Source organism: Bos javanicus, chromosome 18, assembly GCF_032452875.1.
Source record: "Bos javanicus breed banteng chromosome 18, ARS-OSU_banteng_1.0, whole genome shotgun sequence".
Lineage (NCBI taxonomy): Eukaryota > Metazoa > Chordata > Mammalia > Artiodactyla > Bovidae > Bos > Bos javanicus.
The window spans coordinates 15162209-15180375 of NC_083885.1; the positions used below are offsets into that span (position 1 = coordinate 15162209).

At 41.9% G+C, this 18167-nt stretch overlaps 1 pseudogene; it reads right to left on the minus strand.

The window, feature by feature from the left end:
- Window positions 1-8620: 8620 nt before the first annotated feature.
- LOC133229409 (small ribosomal subunit protein uS14-like) lies at window positions 8621-8788 on the minus strand (annotated as a pseudogene).
- Between the last annotated feature and the right edge of the window lie 9379 nt (window positions 8789-18167).

Genomic DNA, 18167 nt, shown 5'->3' on the forward strand with positions numbered 1-18167 from the left:
TCAATGTTTTGATATAGTTCCATTTATTCTGGCATCTAGTATTACTGGAAATAGTGACAGACTTTATTTTCTTGGGTTCCAAAATCACTCCAGATGGTGAGTGCAGCCATGGAATTAAAAGATGCTTGTTGCTTGGAAGAAAAGCTATGACAATGTATTAAAAAATGTGGAGACATTACTCTGCTGACAAAGGTCCATATAGTCGAAGCTATGGTTTTTCCAGTAGTCATGTATGGATGTGAGAGTTGGACCATAAAGGAAGCTGAGTGCCAAAGAACTGATGCTTTTGAACTGTGGTGTTGGAGAAGACTCTTGAGAGTCCCTTGGACTACAAGGACATCCAACCAGTCCATCCTAAAGGAGATCAGTCCTGGGTGTTCATTGGAAGGACTGATGCTGAAGCTGAAACTCCAATGCTTTGGCCACCTGATGTAAAGAACTGACTCATTGGAAAAGACCCTGATGCTGGGAAAGATTGAAGGCAGGAGAAGGGGACAACAGAGGATGAGATGGTTGGATGGCATCACCGACCCAATGGACATGAACTTGAGCAAGCTCCAGGAGACGATAAAGGACAGGGAGGCCTGGTGTGCTGCAGTTCATGGGGTCACAAAGAGTTGGACATGACTGAGCAACTGAACAACAAAGTATTACTACTAAAAATCTAGCAATCTTATTACTTTAGTGATTTAAAAAAAATCTTGAATGAGGCTTGAAACTTTTAATTCAATTCTGAAAATATAAAGAAATACTGTGTTTAAGTAAGCCAGAAAGAAAAACACCAATACAGTATACTGACACATATATATGGAATTTAGAAAGATGATAACGATAACCCTATATGTAAGACAGCAAAAGAGACACAGATGTATAGAACAGACTTTCGGACTCTGTGGGAGAAGGTGAGGGTGGGATGATTTGAGACAATAGCATTCAAACATGTATATTATCATATGTGAAACAGATCGCCAGTCCAGGTTCAATGCATGCAGGGCGCTCAGGGCTGGTGCACTGGGATGACCCAGAGGGATGGAATGGGGAGGGAGGTGGGAGGGGGGTTCAGGATGGGGAATACCTGTACACCCATGGCTGATTCATGTCAATGTATGGCAAAACCACTACAATATTGTAAAATAATTAGCCTCCAATTAAAATAAATAAATCAAAAAATAAATAAATAAAAAGTACTTTAAAAACCAAAGTAAATAAATAAATAAAAAATCTTGACTGAGGCTTGAAACTTTTAATCCAATTATGAAAATAAAAAGAAATACTGTGTCTAAAAGACAACAAGAAATTAACATGTTATGTAATATTAACTAAAGTAGAGATTTTGTTCAAATTTCACAAAATTTTATGCTGGTGTCCATTATTTGTTTTCATACCTTATTCAAGATTCCACATTGTATTTAGTTTCATTGAGCAGCTTCAGCTGCATGCAGCAAATTCTGATAAATTATCTTTTCAAATTTGTTTTGTTACAAATATTTTCTAATTTTTCTTGTTATGGCTTCTTAGATACACCCATCATTTAAAAGTGGACACTTAATTTCCAAATACATTGCCTTTTTAAAGTATCCTTGATATTAATTTCTCATTTTGGTATTAATTTCTCATTTAAGTGCTTTCTTCTCTGCAATCACCCTCTGTATTTTTCCAATCTTCTAACCTTCCTGAGGCTTTCAATGACTAAGTCAAAGATCTCTCTTGGCAAATGTCACATTGTGCTTGAAAATAAGTGGGTTACTTTCAAATATATTTTTATATTGATATCTAACATGATGCCACAGTGAGAAGAGACTAGTCTCTGGATGATTTCAATCCTTTTAGGCCATGAAATTTTTGCACCTTGTTTTATGTCCCTGGGTATGCTCCAGTATCTCCTGGTTTATAGTCCATAGGAACTTAAATAGAATTTGTGCCCTGCTTTGTGTGAAAATTGTATAAATCTTAATTATGTTGAATTAAGGGCTTTTCAGGTCTAGTATATCCTTCTACTTTTCTATTCATTCTGTTAATTTTTGAGAGTTTTACATTAAAACTTCAACTAAAACATCTTAATTTATCTACTTAAAAATAATTAATTGTAATATATAGTGGAACTACATGCAATTTTGTTCTGTATTTTCCAATCTACTATAAATCTGTTATTGTACTCTCATAATTAAAAAAAATTTTTTTAAAAACTTCATCTGACTTAAAAAAAAAATGTGTGTGTCTCAAAAATACCAAAAAGAAAAAGTGGAGTGCTTTAATCATCCCTGGAGAGCAGTGTTGCCTTCAGTGGCTCAGACCCACTAGATTCCCAGCAGTTCCGTAGAGTTGCTCCTGGGGGACCTGAGCTCACTGGTTTCACATTTCTGAATGATGATGTAACTCCCCTACAGGTTTGCAGCTGCCTTGACAGCCTACACCTTAATCTGGCCTTGGTTCAAATTTTTCAAATTAAAAAAGTCAAGAGGAAAGAACACAGAACAAGATCACTCAGTGATTGAACAATAGGGAGCCAAAATCTCAACCTTTGCCTCAGTTTAGAAACAAGGCCCATTAAGTCCAAGCTACGAGATCTAGAATGAAGCGAGGAGATGATGTTCGATTCTCCTTTGCGTGTCTGAACCAAGTTGCTGAGACCCTGTATACACAGCCACAGAGTCGGCCTCTGTTGCTACATGGTGGTGAGCAACAGAAACAGACTGGCCAACGGAAGCAAAACTCAGCAACAAGAGAAATAAAACTTCGAAGCTTCTGGGATAGCTTATGGAATGGAATAAAAAGCAAAAGGATGAGGCTTTAGAAGGATAGGTCCCAGGGAAGATCTGGGTTTCAAGGGAGTGGTCTCTTTGAAGTGCCTTCTCCAGGATGATCTGCTTCCCAGTATCCTATCTTTATGTCATCTGCTCAAGATTCAGATTCCTACTAGACTTCACCGAGCCAAGCTCAGTCACCTCCCATCCTCTGGCTAGGGGAGGGCCAACACCTTGACTGACAGCCTTACCAGCTCCTGCTAAGAAAATTCAGGGTCCCACAGTTACCAGAAAGAGGAAAGATCTACACTGAGGAAGGAAAAACTCAGATGCCCTTTCTGTTAGATGACCATTTCACAATTATTGACTGACTTCAGTGCCTGATAGACGTTGGTTAGAGAAGGAGAAAGAAGTGAGCGGAAGAAGAAGAGGACAAAGAAGAAAAGGGGGGAGGGGAAAGAGGAGGAGGAGGAGAGGGAATCAGGAAAGGTGCTGTGAGCGCCCTGGGGACCTGAGTAGCAGGGTTCAGCCCAGGCTGTAGAGCCTTCCCTTTCTGTTCCCCTAACTAATGACCATCATTCCATCTTAAAATAGTGCTGGTAGTTAGTCCAATCTCTGATCCACCACCTTCTGAAGATCTCATTTCTGGACATTTCTCTGGCTTTGTGTGGGTTTTGTCTGGTCTGAAGAAATTAACACTGCAATAAAATATTCTGATAATACCCATACCCACAGCCTCAGATCTGCACAGAGTTAATAAACTTAAAAAAAAAAAAAAAAACACTTGACAGTATCGAATAATTTTCTTCATGTCTTTTTTGATTGCAAATTTATAAAAATAACATGGCTGAAATTATGCAATATATAAAGTTTATGACATGCTTTTCCTACTTATAAGAAACATTTTCTTATGTCCCTAAAATTCTTATAATTTCAGTGTCTATAGAATATTCTACCTTATAATGACAATATAATTCATTAATGCCAATGGTTAAGGGCACAGAGTCTCTACTAAGAAGGACCTGGGTTCAAATCCTACCATTTTCTTGTTATCACTAGCCATATTGCTTATTCCCCTCTGGTTTCAGTTTCCCCATCTGTACATGAAGATAACAATAATACCTTCCTCCTAGGTTGTCAGGAGGATTAAATAAGAGGACCCATGTAATGCTCTTGGCACAAGGATACCCATGTTACTGACCTCAGGTCTGGTTGATTGCTGCCTGAAAATCAACACTCGAAAAGCAAATGTTGGTAGAAAGAAATGTTGATTTAGTCAGAAAAGCCAGCAATCTGGGGAGAAGGTGGATTCATGTCCCCCAAACCAACTCTGAAGATTCTGCTTGGCCATTAAAGGGAAAGAAGGAAGTAATCTCTTTAATTATTGATCTCAGTTCAGTTCAGTTCAGTTCAATTGCTCAGTCGTGTCTGACTCTTTGCGACCCCATGAATCACAGCATGCCAGGCCTCCCTGTCCATCACCAACTCCCGGAGTTCACTCAGACTCACGTCCATTGAGTCAGTGATGCCATCCAGCCATCTCATCCTCTGGCGTTCCCTTCTCCTCCTGCCCCCAATCCCTCCCAGCATCACAGTCTTTTCCAATGAGTCAACTCTTCTCATGAGGTGGCCAAAGTACTGGAGTTTCAGCTTTAGCATCATTCCTTCCAAAGAAATCCCAGGGCTGATCTCCTTCAGAATGGACTGGTTGGATCTCCTTGCAGTCCAAGGGACTCTCAAGAGTCTTCTCCAACACCACAGTTCAAAAGCATCAATTCTTTGGCGCTCAGCTTTCTTCACAGTCCAACTCTCACATCCACACATGACCACTGGAAAAACCATAGCCTTGAGTAGATGGACCTTTGTTGGCAAAATAATGTCTCTGCTTTTGAATATGCTGTCTAGATTGGTCATAACTTTCCTTCCAAGGAGTAAGCGTCTTTTAATTTCATGGCTGCAGTCACCATCTGTAGTGATTTTGGAGCCCAGAAAAATAAAGTCTGACACTGTTTCCACTGTTTCCCCATCTATTTCCCATGAAGTGGTGGGACTGGATGCCATGATCTTCGTTTTCTGAATGTTGAGCTTTAAGCCAACTTTTTCACTCTCCACTTTCACTTTCATCAAGAGGCTTTTTAGTTCCTCTTCACTTTCTGCCATAAGGGTGGTGTCATCTGCATATCTGAGGTCATTGATATTTCTCTCAGCAATCTTGATTCCAGCTTGTGTTTCTTCCAGTCCAGCGTTTCTCATAATGTACTCTGTATAGACATTAAATAAACAGGGTGACAATATACAGCCTTGACGTACTCCTTTTCCTACTTGGAACCAGTCTGTTGTTCCATGTCCAGTTCTAACTGTTGCTTCCTGACCCGCATACAGATTTCTCAAGAGGCAGGTCAGGTGGTCTGGTATTCCCATCTCTTTCAGAATTTTCCACAGTTTATTGTGATCCACACAGTCAAAGGCTTTGGCATAGTCAATAAAGCAGAAATAGATGTTTTTCTGGAACTCTCTTGCTTTTTCCATGATCCAGCAGATGTTGGCAATTTGATCTCTGGTTCCTCTGCCTTTTCTAAAACCAGCTTGAACATCAGGAAGTTCACGGTTCACATATTGCTGAAGCCTGGCTTGGAGAATTTTGAGCATTACTTTATTAGCGTGTGAGATGAGTGCAATTGTGTGGTAGTTTGAGCATTCTTTGGCATTGCCTTTCTTTGGGACTGGAATGAAAACTGACCTTTTCCAGTCCTGTGGCCACTGCTGAGTTTTCCAAATTTGCTGGCATATTGAGTGCAGCACTTTCACAGCATCATCTTTCAGGATTTGAAAGAGCTCAACTGGAATGCCATCACCTCCACTAGCTTTGTTTGTAGTGATGCTTCCTAAGGCCCACTTGACTTCACATTCCAGGAGGTCTGGCTCTAGGTCAGTGATCACACCATCGTGATTATCCAGGTCGTGAAGATCTTTTTTGTACAGTTCTGTGTATTCTTGCCACTTCTTCTTAATACTGTCTGCTTCTGTTAGGTCCATACCATTTCTGTCCTTTATTGAGCCGATCTTTGCATAAAATGTCCCCTTGGTATCTCTAATTTTCTTGAAGACATCTCTAGTCTTTCCCATTCTGTTGTTTTCCTCTATTTCTTTGCATTGATCACTGAGGAAGGCTTTCTTATCTCTTCTTGCTATTCTTTGGAACTCTGCATTCAGATGCTTATATCTTTCCTTTTCTCCTTTGCTTTTTGCTTCTCTTCTTTTCACAGCTATTTGTAAGGCCTCCCCAGACAGCCATTTTGTTATTTTGCATTTCTTTTCCATGGGGATGGTCTTGATTCCTGTCTCCTGTACAATGTCACGAACCTCAGTCCATAGTTCATCAGGCACTCTATCTATCAGATCTAGGCCCTTAAATCTATTTCTCACTTCCACTGTATAATCATAAGGGATTTGATTTAGGTCATATCTGAATGGTCTAGTGGTTTTCCCTACTTTCTTCAATTTAAGTCTGAATTTCGTAACAAGGAGTTCATGATCTGAGCCACAGTCAGCTCCTGGTCTTGTTTTTGCTGACTGTATAGAGCTTCTCCATCTTTGGCTGCAAAGAATATAATCAATCTGATTTCGGTGTTGACCATCTGGTGATGTCCATGTGTAGAGTCTTCTCTTGTGTTGTTGGAAGAGGGTGTTTGCTATGACCAGTGCATTTTCTTGGCAAAACTCTATTAGTCTTTGCCCTGCTTCATTCGAATAATCTGTTAATCATTGAGATGTGGTGGTGGTTTAGTCACTAAGTCGTGTCCAACTCTTGCAACCCAGTGGACTGTAGCCCACCAGGCTCCTCTGCCCATGGGATTTTCCAGGCAAGAATACTGGAATGTGTTGCCATTTCCTTCTCCAGGGGATCTTCCAGACCCAGGAATTGAACCAGGGTCTCCTGCATCACAGGCAGATTCCTGCTTTGCAGGCAGATTCTTTACCAACTGAGCTACAAGGGAAGCCCCTAATCATTGAGATAGGGAATCAGATTCATCACTGTGTCCTACTGTGTGCACATTTGTTGACACCTTCTGATCTTTACATGCTATCTTGTTCACTATTTGTTCACAAGATTACTGAAGAGGAAGCTAAGGAAGAGATCTGATCATCTGTTAATTATTCCTCATTTTTATTTCTTTGGTCTATGGAAAGAACCAACATGTTAAGCTAAGCACTGTGTGATCGAAAGATTTGAAAGTTGTGTTTGGCTTGAGATGAGTAGAAGATAAGGGCACCTCGTTTAAGATTAATTACAATGTAGCTTTGCTAAAGTTATTGTAAGACAAAAAGGAGTCTCCTGCAGATAGCACTTTCCTGTTAAAGAGCTCTTTCCTGCCAAAAGCTGCGTGTACCCAGAGTAAGTATCTATAAATTTTCATTGGTATCATAAGAGGATTTTTTCCTTCAAGTTTTTGCAAATGTAAATGGCTCTGTATTGAAAATCCCAGTAGAGAGATCCCTGAAATTAGAATTTCTGGCTATGCACTTCTTCAAGGTTCTCACTACAGTTTGTCAGTTCTGCAGTATTATTTATGATAGAGAAAAAGTCTGCCTATATGTGGACCTGCACAATTTAAATCTATGTTGTTCAAGTTACTTACTGTATTGACAATAAGGTCTCAACTTGTCTCTGTCGCCCTCTTTCACTCCCTATCCCACGATATCATCCAGACTCCTGTTTTGACTATCCCCTATCCCCAGCCCCCAGTATGGCTCACTCATCTACAATCCTACAGGAAACCAGCATCTGGGGTCTTGTCACAGAGAGAAGTCCAAGATTCAAATATTGATTTTGCTTTGCGATTTGGAGACTGCTTTGATCAGCCTGCATTGTGTCAACATTTTACACTACCTGTTACCTCTGTGCTTTCCTCATTTATCCACCCAGATAAAGTAATTTCAGGAGCACTCATTGCCATTCTGTGCACCATTTAATTTAGCTTTTTTTTTTTGAAACATGTGTGCCTGCCTGGTCCCATCAGTGTCGTTTTTCAGAGCAGTGGTTTTGTTTCTATGGCAACTGAAAAGTCTGTTGTAATCAAATAATTGAGCCCCATTAAATTGCAATCTTCTCAGCCCCACTACAGTTTGCTCTGACTTTTATGCTGTATTATGCTGCTTTTACTGGAGAAGGCAATGGCACCCCACTCCAGTACTCTTGCCTGGAAAATCCCATGGATGGAGGAGCCTGGTAGGCTGCAGTCCATGGGGTCGCTAAGAGTCAGACACGACTGAGCAACTTCACTTTCACTTTTCACTTTCATGCATTGGAGAAGGAAATGGCAACCCACTCCAGTGTTCTTGCCTAGAGAGTCCCAGGGGCGACGGGGGCTGGTGGGCTGCTGTCTACGGGGTTGCACAGAGTCAGACACGACTGAAGCGGCTTAGGAGCAGCAGCAACAGCATGCTGCTTTTCTTCTGTATTCTCAATCAGGCAGTTGCCATTCATTCCACTGTGATGGGCAGAGGCCACTCAAAATAACACTCTAGACGTCTAGAATAGGCATTAAAAAAGATGATATGCCCCTCAAAAGCCAAAGTCAAAAATGTATATGTGCAATTGCCCTTTTAAAAGAGCAAAAATCAAATATTTGTCTTAACAACATTCTCGTGTCATAATTGACTTTAATTTACATATTTGACTCTAAGTTGGATTAGGCCTTTCTCATCCCACAATAATAATACTAATAAGCTACCATATATTGAATACATACTATGTGCCAGGCCACATGCTAAGTCTTCTTTAAAAGTTTTTAAATTTTCATTTTATATACAAAGAGCTAGCATTGTTTCTGCATAAGGCAGATGTCTTGAATGACCCATTTAAGGAAGTTCATTTAGCCCAACTTAATGAAGCTGGTGTCCTTCAAGGACTGCCGTGAACACTGGCTGCACATATCGAGGCTGTATTTCTGGATTAGACCGTGCTAATTTGAGACCCATCAAGAGCGAAAACCCTGGCCACATTTTCTCGCCCGGCTCTAGTAGAGCTGCTGGTGGCCCATGTTCTACTAGGCTTCAACAAGGCAAAAGTGCTAAGTGTTTTTTTAAATTTTTAGTTGTTATTCAATGAACTACAAGCTTTCAAATTTTAAGTGTGGTGCACTTTCAGGCAAGGAAGCAGAGAGGACATGAGGTCTCACAGAGAAATTGGACAGAGGGTTTTGGGCTTTCGAGGGCTATTGGTTACAGGCTATTTTCCAGGGGCAGATGCTGACACACACAGAGGGAGAGCGGGTAGTTTATTTAGGATAGATCTGGTGTTTCTTGGAAAACAGATCCTAAGAATGAAGAGACAGAGAGAAGTCTGTCCCTCTCCACTCATCTGCTCAATATCCTCTCTAAAGAAATCCCAGCTTCTTCCTTGGAAATGAGCTCTGACTGCCTGATTAAGGATGCCAAAGAAAGCAGCATAATATAGTAAAAAAAAAGTCAGAGCAAGAAAAGCAGTTAGTGAATTAATGTCCTGATTTCCTTTTGGGGAATGATCTTTCCTCCACTGTGTGGTGTCTTGGTGGGACAGTAAATCAAGGATCCTACCCCTCACTATAGAAAGCAAAGTGACCAAGACTGGCCCAGCTGGGAGAGGTTATGTGGCCTAAGTGTGGCTTGGTCAACAGGTCCAGAAGTCCCTCCAACAAACGTCCTTTTGCTTAATTTAGCCAGAGTTGGTTTTTGTTGTTTGCAGCCAAAGAAACTAAGGTAAGGACCTTAGAGAAATAGAGGAGCACAGCTTAGGAGGACATAAGTCCATGAGAGAAGAGGGTTCAAAGGCAGATTTTAACCATTCGAGGTATGCCAAGGCCCACCCTGGGAATGAAGAAATAGATAGGACCACTAGCTTCTTGATTTAAATTTCTGTCTCCTAAATATTTATAAATAATTCATCTGACAAAAGACTTAAATCCAAAATATACAAGGAACAAACAACTAAATAAAAAGAATACAAAAGAGTCCAATTTTTAAATGGGCAGAAGATTTAAATATACAATTCAAGAAAGAAAATATGGCTATTAAACACATGACAAAATGCTCAATATCATTAATCCTTCAGTTCAGATCAGTTCAGTCTCTCAGTCGTGTCCAACTCTTTGTGACCCCATGAATCGCAGCATGCCAGGCCTCCCTGTCCATCACCAACTCCCGGAGTCCGCCCAAACTCATATCCATCGACATGGTGATGCATCCAGCCATCTCATCCTCTGTCATCCCCTCCTCCTCCTGCCCCCAATCCCTCCCAGCATCAGGGTCTTTTCCAATGAGTCAACTCTTCGCACGAGATGGCCAAAGTTTGGAGTTTCAGCTTCAGCATCAGTCCTTCCAATGAACACCCAGGACTGATCTCCTTTAGGATGGACTGGTTGGATCTCCTTGCAGTCCAAGGGACTCTCAAGAGTCTTCTCCAACACCACAGTTCAAAAGCATCAATTATTTGGCGCTCAGCTTTCTTCACAGTCCAACTCTCACATCCATACATGACCACTGGAAAAACCATAGCCTTGACTATACGGACCTTTGTTGGCAAAGTAATGTCTCTGCTTTTGAATATGCTATCTAGGTTGGTCATAACTTTCCTTCCAAGGAGTAAGCGTCTTTTAATTTCATGACTGTAGTCACCATCTGCAGTGATTTTGGAGCCCCCAAAAATAAAGTCTGATACCGTTTCCACTGTTTCCCCATCTATTTCCCATGAAGTGATGGGACCAGATGCCATGATCTTAGTTTTCTGAATGTTGAGCTTTAAGCCAACTTTTTCACTCTCCTCTTTCACTTTCTTCAAGAGGCATTTTAGTTCCTCTTCACTTTCTGCCATAAGGGTAGTGTCATCTGCATATCTGAGGTTATTGATATTTCTCCTGGCAATCTTGATTCCAGCTTGTGTTTTTTCCAGCCCAGCATTTCTCATGATGTACTCTTCATAGACGTTAAATAAGCAGGGTGACAATATATAGCCTTGACGTACTTCTTTTCCTATTTGGAACCAGTCTGTTGTTCCATGTCCAGGTCTAACTATTGCTTCCTGACCTGCATACAAATTTCTCAAGAGGCAGGTCAGGTGGTCTGGTATTCCCATCTCTTTCAGAATTTTCCATAGTTTATTGTGATCCACACAGTCAAAGGCTTTGGCATAGTCAATAAAGCAGAAATAGATGTTTTTCTGGAACTCTCTTGCTTTTTCCATGATCCAGCAGATGTTGGCAATTTGATCTCTGGTTCCTCTGCCTTTTCTAAAACCAGCTTGAACATGAGGAAGTTCATGGTTCACATATTGCTGAAGCCTGGCTTGGAGAATTTTGAGCATTACTTTACTAGCATGTGAGATGAGTGCAATTGTGCAGTAGTTTGAGCATTCTTTGGCATTGCCTTTCTTTGGGATTGGAATGAAAACTGACCTTTTCCAGTCCTGTGGCCACTGCTGAGTTTTCCAAATTTGCTGGCATATTGAGTGCAGCACTTTCACAGCATCATCTTTCAGGATTTGAAAGAGCTCAACTGGAATGCCATCACCTCCACTAGCTTTGTTCGTAGTGATGCTTTCTAAGGCCCACTTGACTTCACATTCCAGGAGGTCTGGCTCTAGGTCAGTGATCACACCATCGTGATTATCCAGGTCGTGAAGATCTTTTTTGTACAGTTCTTCTGTGTATTCTTGCCACCTCTTCTTAATATCTTCTGCTTCTGTTAGGTTCATACCATTTCTGTCCTTTATTGAGCTGTTCTTTGCATGAACTGTTCCCTTGATATCTCTAATTTTCTTGAAGAGATCTCTAGTCTTTCCCATTCTGTTGTTTTCCTCTATTTCTTTGCATTGATCCTTAGAGATATGCAAATAAAAACCAGAACTATGTACTAATACACACCCAATAGAATGTCTACAATCAAAAAGACAGATATAGTAAGTGCTGGTGAGAATGTGGAGAAATCAGAACCCTCATGCGTTAATGCTTTTGGTGCAGTCACTTTGGGAAACAGTTTGACCTTTTCTTAAAAAGTTAAATCTAAAACTTCCATATAAACCAATAATTCTACTTCTGGGTATCTACCCAAGAGAAGTGAAAACATATGATCACACAAAGATCTGTATCCAGATGTTTACAGCTTTATTTGTAATAGTCAAACAAATGAAAATACTCCACACATCGATTCTGGTGAATGCTCAATGATAAGAAAAGAAGGAAGTTATGATACATACTACAAGTCAATGATCCTCAAAACCATGATGTTAAAACGAAGACAGACACAAAGACCACATATTGTGTGATTCCATTTACATGAAATACTCAGAAAAAACAAATCTATAGACAAATATCCAGAGAAGGAAATGGCAACCCATGAAATGGCAATTCACTCCTGAAGAATTTCATGGGCAGAGGAGCCTGGTGGGCTACAGTCCCTGGGGTCACAAAGAGTTGGACATGGCTGAGCAACTAACACAGACAAATAGCAGATTAATGATTGCCTTTGGCTAGGGATAGGAATAGGGAATGATTGCCAAGGAACATGAAAAATCTTTTGGGGATGACGAAAACATGTTCTAAAAGTGGATTTTACAATTCTGTAGATTTGCGAAAAATCACTGAATTTTGTACTTAAAAATGAGTCACTTTTATAGTATGTAAACTGTATATCAAAGGCTATTTTTTAAAACCCCATCTCTCATTTCTGGGAAGAAGGCATAGAGAAGAAGTTGCTTTCTATCCATTGTCAGTTCAGTTCAGTTTAGTCACTCAGTCGTGTCCGACTCTTTTCGACCCCATGGACTGCAGCATGCCAGGCCTCCCTGTCCGTTATCAACTCCCAGTGTCTACCCAAACTCATGTCCTTTGAGTCGGTGATGCCATCCAACCATCTCATCCTCTGTTGTCCCCTTCTCCGCCTGCCCTCAATCTTTCCCAGCATCAGAGTCTTTTCAAATGAGTCAGTTCTTCTCATCGGGTGGCCAAAGTATTGGAGTTTCAGCTTCAACATCAGTCCTTCCAATGAACACCCAGGACTGATCTCCTTTAGGATGGACTGGTTGGATCTAGTCCAAGGGACTCTCAAGAGTCTTCAGCATTGTACCCACTGTAGCTTCTACTCCTTGTAGCTGACATTAAATGTTATGTCTCTGGTGTGAAGAACATGTAAATTCCTAAAACAATGAAACTAGACGGGCCCTTATAGCAGTTTTAGTTGAATTCTCTTTTTTTTTAAAGTGACAAAAATCCAACTTAAAATGGTTTAGTCAAAATAACAAGTGTCAATTATCTTACATAAGTGAAAATTTCAAGGGCATGTTGGTTTCAGACACATCTGCATCCAAGGGCTCAAATGATGTCACCAGTTTTTCTCATCTTCTCTCTTCCTCACTGTCTCTCAATTCAGATTTCCTCCTATATCAGCTCTTGTATCCATGAGATGGCCCCAGAAAGTTCTTTCAATACATCATTCCTGAAGAAAAGAGATCCTTTTCCTCAATAGCTTCCACAAACCCCCCAAGTTAACTCTTACTAACCCAACAAACCACACTCTAATTTCTGATTCAATTGGCCAATCTGGTACACTGACGTAGTTTGAGAGAAGGAAAAAGTTGATTCCCAAAAGGAAAATCAAATTATAATAATCAGAAGAGGATTGGATGCTTGGCAGGCAAAAATTAGAGAAGTTCAATAGAGAAAGCATTTGGTTACACCCTGAGGCCAGTAGAAAGGTGGAGGCTTGCCTAAGGCAGCAGGGAAGCTCAGAGGAGTGTGGCCATCATGTGCTTCCCCAAGCCCACAGGACAAGCAAGTTTCGGTGTCTAGTGGGCGATGTGTCAGCATCATGGAGAGCACACGAGTCTTCCCTCACATCAGGATATTGCACGAGTTGTTCTCTGTGCCAGACTACTGTATCAGAGAGAATCCTGGCAGTAAACAAGTGTTACATTCAAAGAGGGTAACTATCTTAGTCCATTCAGGCTGCTATAATTGAATACCGAAAACCGTGGCTTATAGATGACAGAGATTGATTTCTCACAGTTCTAGAGGCTGCACAGTTCAAGATTAAGGTGCTAGCAGATTCCAGGTCTGGTGAGAGCCTGATTCATAGAAAGCTGCCTTTTTGCTGTGACTTCAAATGGTGGAGAGGCAAAGGATCATCTCTCCGGGATCTCCTTCCCATTCTTGGGGGCTCTGCCCTCATGACAAAATCACCTCCCAAAGGCCCCATCTCCAAATATCATCACATTGGAGATCAGTTTTTCTTTTCTTTTTAATTTATTTTTTTATTGAAGGATAATTTCTTTAAGAATTTTGTTGTTTTCTGTCAAACCTCAGAATGAATCAGCCATGGGTATACATATATCTCATCCCTTTTGATCCTCCCTCCCATCTCCCTCCCCATCTCACCTCTCTAGGTTGATACAGAGCCCCTGTTTGAGTTTCCTGAGCCATACAGCAAATTCCCGTTGGTTATCTATTTTACATACGGTAGTGTAAGTTTACACCTTACTCTTTCCATACATCTCACCCTCTCCTCCCCTCTCCCCATGTCCATAAGTCTATTCTCTATGTCTGTTGCAGATCAGGTTTTAACACACGAGTTTTGGGGAGATATAGCCAGACATCCTGGAATGTGAAGTCAAGTGGGCCTTAGAAAGCATCACTATGAACAAAGCTAGTGGAGGTGATGGCATTCCAGTTGAGCTCTTTCAAATCCTGAAAGATGATGCTGTGAAAGTGCTGCACTCAATATGCCAGCAAATTTGGAAAACTCAGCAGTGGCCACAGGACTGGAAAAGGTCAGTTTTCATTCCAATCCCAAAGAAAGGCAATGCCAAAGAATGCTCAAACTACCACACAATTGCACTCATCTCACACGCTAATAAAGTAATGCTCAAAATTCTCCAAGCCAGGCTTCAGCAATATGTGAACCATGAACTTCCTGATGTTCAAGCTGGTTTTAGAAAAGGCAGAGGAACCAGAGATCAAATTGCCAACATCTGCTGGATCATGGAAAAAGCAAGAGAGTTCCAGAAAAACATCTATTTCTGCTTTATTGACTATGCCAAAGCCTTTGACTGTGTGGATCACAATAAACTGTGGAAACTTCTGCAAGAGATGGGAATACCAGACCACCTGACCTGCCTCTTGAGAAATCAGTATGCGGGTCAGGAAGCAACAGTTAGACCTGGACATGGAACAACAGACTGGTTCCAAATAGGAAAAGGAGTCCGTCAAGGCTGTATATTGTCACCCTGTTTATTTAACATCTATGAAGAGTACATCATGAGAAATGCTGGGCTGGAAGAAGCACAAGCTGGAATCAAGATTGTCGGGAGAAATATCAATAACTTTAGATATGCAGATGACACCACCCTTATGGCATAAAGTGAAGAGGAACTAAAAAGCCTCTTGAAGAAAGTGAAAGAGGAGAGTGAAAAAGTTGGCTTAAAGCTCAACATTCAGAAAACGAAGATCATGGCATCTGGTCCCATCACTTCATAGGAAATATATGGGAAAACAGTGGAAACAGTGTCAGACTTTATATTTTTGGGCTCGAAAATCACTGCAGATGGTGACTGCAGCCATGAAATTAAAAGACACTTACTCCTTGTCAGGAAAGTTATGACCAACCTAGATAGCATATTCAAAAGCAAAGACATTACTTTGCCAACAAAGGTCCGTATAGTCAAGGCTATGGTTTTTCCAGTGGTCATGTATGGATGTGAGAGTTGGACTGTGAAGAAGGCTGAACACCAAAGAATTGATGATTTTGAACTGTGGTGTTGGAGAAGACTCTTGAGAGTCCCTTGGACTGCAAGGAGATCCAACCAGTCCATTCTGAAGGAGATCAGCCCTGGGATTTCTTTGGAAGGACTGATGCTAAAGCTGAAACTCCAGTACTTTGGCCACCTCATGCGAAGAGTTGACTCATTGGAAAAGACCCTGATGCTGGGAGGGATTGGGGGCAGGAGGGGACGCCAGAGGATGAAATGGCTGGATGGCATCGCTGACTTGATGGACATGAGTCTGAGTGAACTCCGGGAGTTGGTGATGGACAGGGAGGCCTGGCGTGCTGCGATTCATGGGGTCGCAAAGAGTTGGACAGGACTGAGCAACTGAGCTGAACTGAAACATTCAGTCTACAGCAGTAACTTTTCTGAGTTTAATGATGGGACTTCTTGAAAAGTTGCAAACAGGCCTAAGGGAAACACCAGCCAGGGAGTAACAACAGCTGAGCTGGAATCACAGCCAGGCCTCAAAGAGGCCAGGAGGGAACAGTTTCTGGGGAAGGGTGAGCTGGCAGTTGAAAATGAAGGGCCTCTCAGCAAAGGCAGGTTCTCCAAGAAACAAATGCCAAGATGAGATTAAACATGCTAGGATCTTATTAGGGAGAACATTTAAAAGAGAAAATGGGAGGGGACTCAGAAAGTTTGGGAGGAGCATCTGACATGATGATGTAATTCTGACTCCAAGTGAAGAATAGAGGAAGAAGGATGGATTGGACTAAGAACGTTTTGACAACATTGTCAGGAGCCAAAATTGACAGTTAGAGGAATCCCAGATCTCTCAGGAATGCCTTAGTATCCCTGCTGCACAGGCTGAACATCTGGGAGCAGCCCATGCAAGACATGGCCTTGGAGCAATGCAGGGATGGACTTCAGAGCACAGCAGCCAGTGTCCTCAGTTAATTATGCTCCCTGCAGTCAGAGACGACTTGTGGTTGACACAGGCTGACACAGCTGTGGCCATCTGTAGAGGAATGCCACCTCAGACAAGGAGGGAGCAGAGGAATAAACACCACCATTCACCTGCTCCCTGCACTCACCTCTTGGGGGTGCCTCCCATTGGCCAAACCCACTTGAGAGCCTGGAGAGACAGTCCCTGGAGGCCGTGCCTCTGGGGCACAGAGATGAAAAATGGAAAGTGAATCCTGAGGGGCAAACATGAGAACTCTTTCTCCCCCACTCTCTTCACCTAATCATCTCCTACAAAACTCTCATATTACAGCTCAAATATCCTTTCTCCAGGAAATCTCACCCGGATCCACAGGGAGTGAGATCAGGGAGCACTTTTAAGCATTTTCGAAGCTTTCTGGGCCTTCTGTTGTTTATAGTTATTTATGTTTATAACTTTAATGGTCATAAAAATAAGTTTGAAAACTGGAAACTGATGCCCACAAAAACCTGGAGTAAGAGGCACTACGGAGAAAAGGAATTGTTGAGGGAACGTTCTGCCTGCTCCTCCAGCACTGGCCTGCCTAAGGCTCTCCACCCCTTATCTCCTCTTTACCCTTCCTCCCTCCCTCTCTCTCCTTTACCTCCTCTGTCCCCCCTTCTTTCTTCCTGTCATTCTCCTTTCTCCTTTTCCTCCTCCTCCTTCTTTCTTCTCTTCTTCTTTCTGTCTCTCCTTCCTCCCTCCCTAGGATTGTCTTCCACCAAATAGAAAAGCCAATGGCACCCCACTCCAGTACTCTTGCCTGGAAAATCCCATGGATGGAGGAGCCTGGTAGGCTGCAGTCCGTGGGGTCGCTAGGAGTCGGACACAACTGAGCGACTTCCCTTTCACTTTTCACTTTCAAGCATTGGAGAAGGAAATGGCAACCCACTCCAGTGTTCTTGCCTGGAGAATCCCAGGGACGGGGAAGCCTGGTGGGCTGCCATCTCTGGGGTCACACAGAGTCAGACACGACTGAAGTGACTTAGCAGCAGCAGAAAAGCCAAAAGTCTTTCATTTACAAATTAGGATTCACGAACACCTCCAACCTGAATCAGTGAATGAAAAGGGGCATTCAGTCCAGTTCCATCTGTATTTCTAAGTATGGCCAAGCTTTATGTCTTCTATCCACCTCCCCAAATGAGGAGTTTGTCTTCAAGCACGCAACACCCTCGTCTCTTGGTACAAAAAGAAAAGGAATTGGGTAAAAATCGGTGTTCAGGAAACGAGGCAGAGGTTGGGCTGACAGCCCCTTTCTTCCTGATTCTGAGACTAATTATAGGTCTTAAAGTTACAGGCCAAGGTCATGACAAGGGACATCAGTGAGCCAAGGCCTGACATAAGTCAACAATGAGTGGTGAAGACTATGGATCTTTCCCTCATTTTAGTGGGCATTTGTTATTTAGGTCCCCTCTTCTAATAAGAGTCAAGACAGAAAATCTGTTGGAAAATGGAGAAAAGCTGTTCTTAATGGTATTACTGGAGTCCATGGATCCAGCTCTGCTAGATATTTATGGCTATTTCAGTCATACAAATAGATACCCTCCTTTTCTGTTCCTGCTGTGCAGAAATGTAGGGGCCTGGACTGACAACCCCAGGTCCAGCACACAGTTTCACTCTCATTAATTTCTCTCACCACCAGAATGTCCCTGAAACTTCCCTATGACACCATCCTCATTTTTGGATAAACAGAACAAACTGGGGC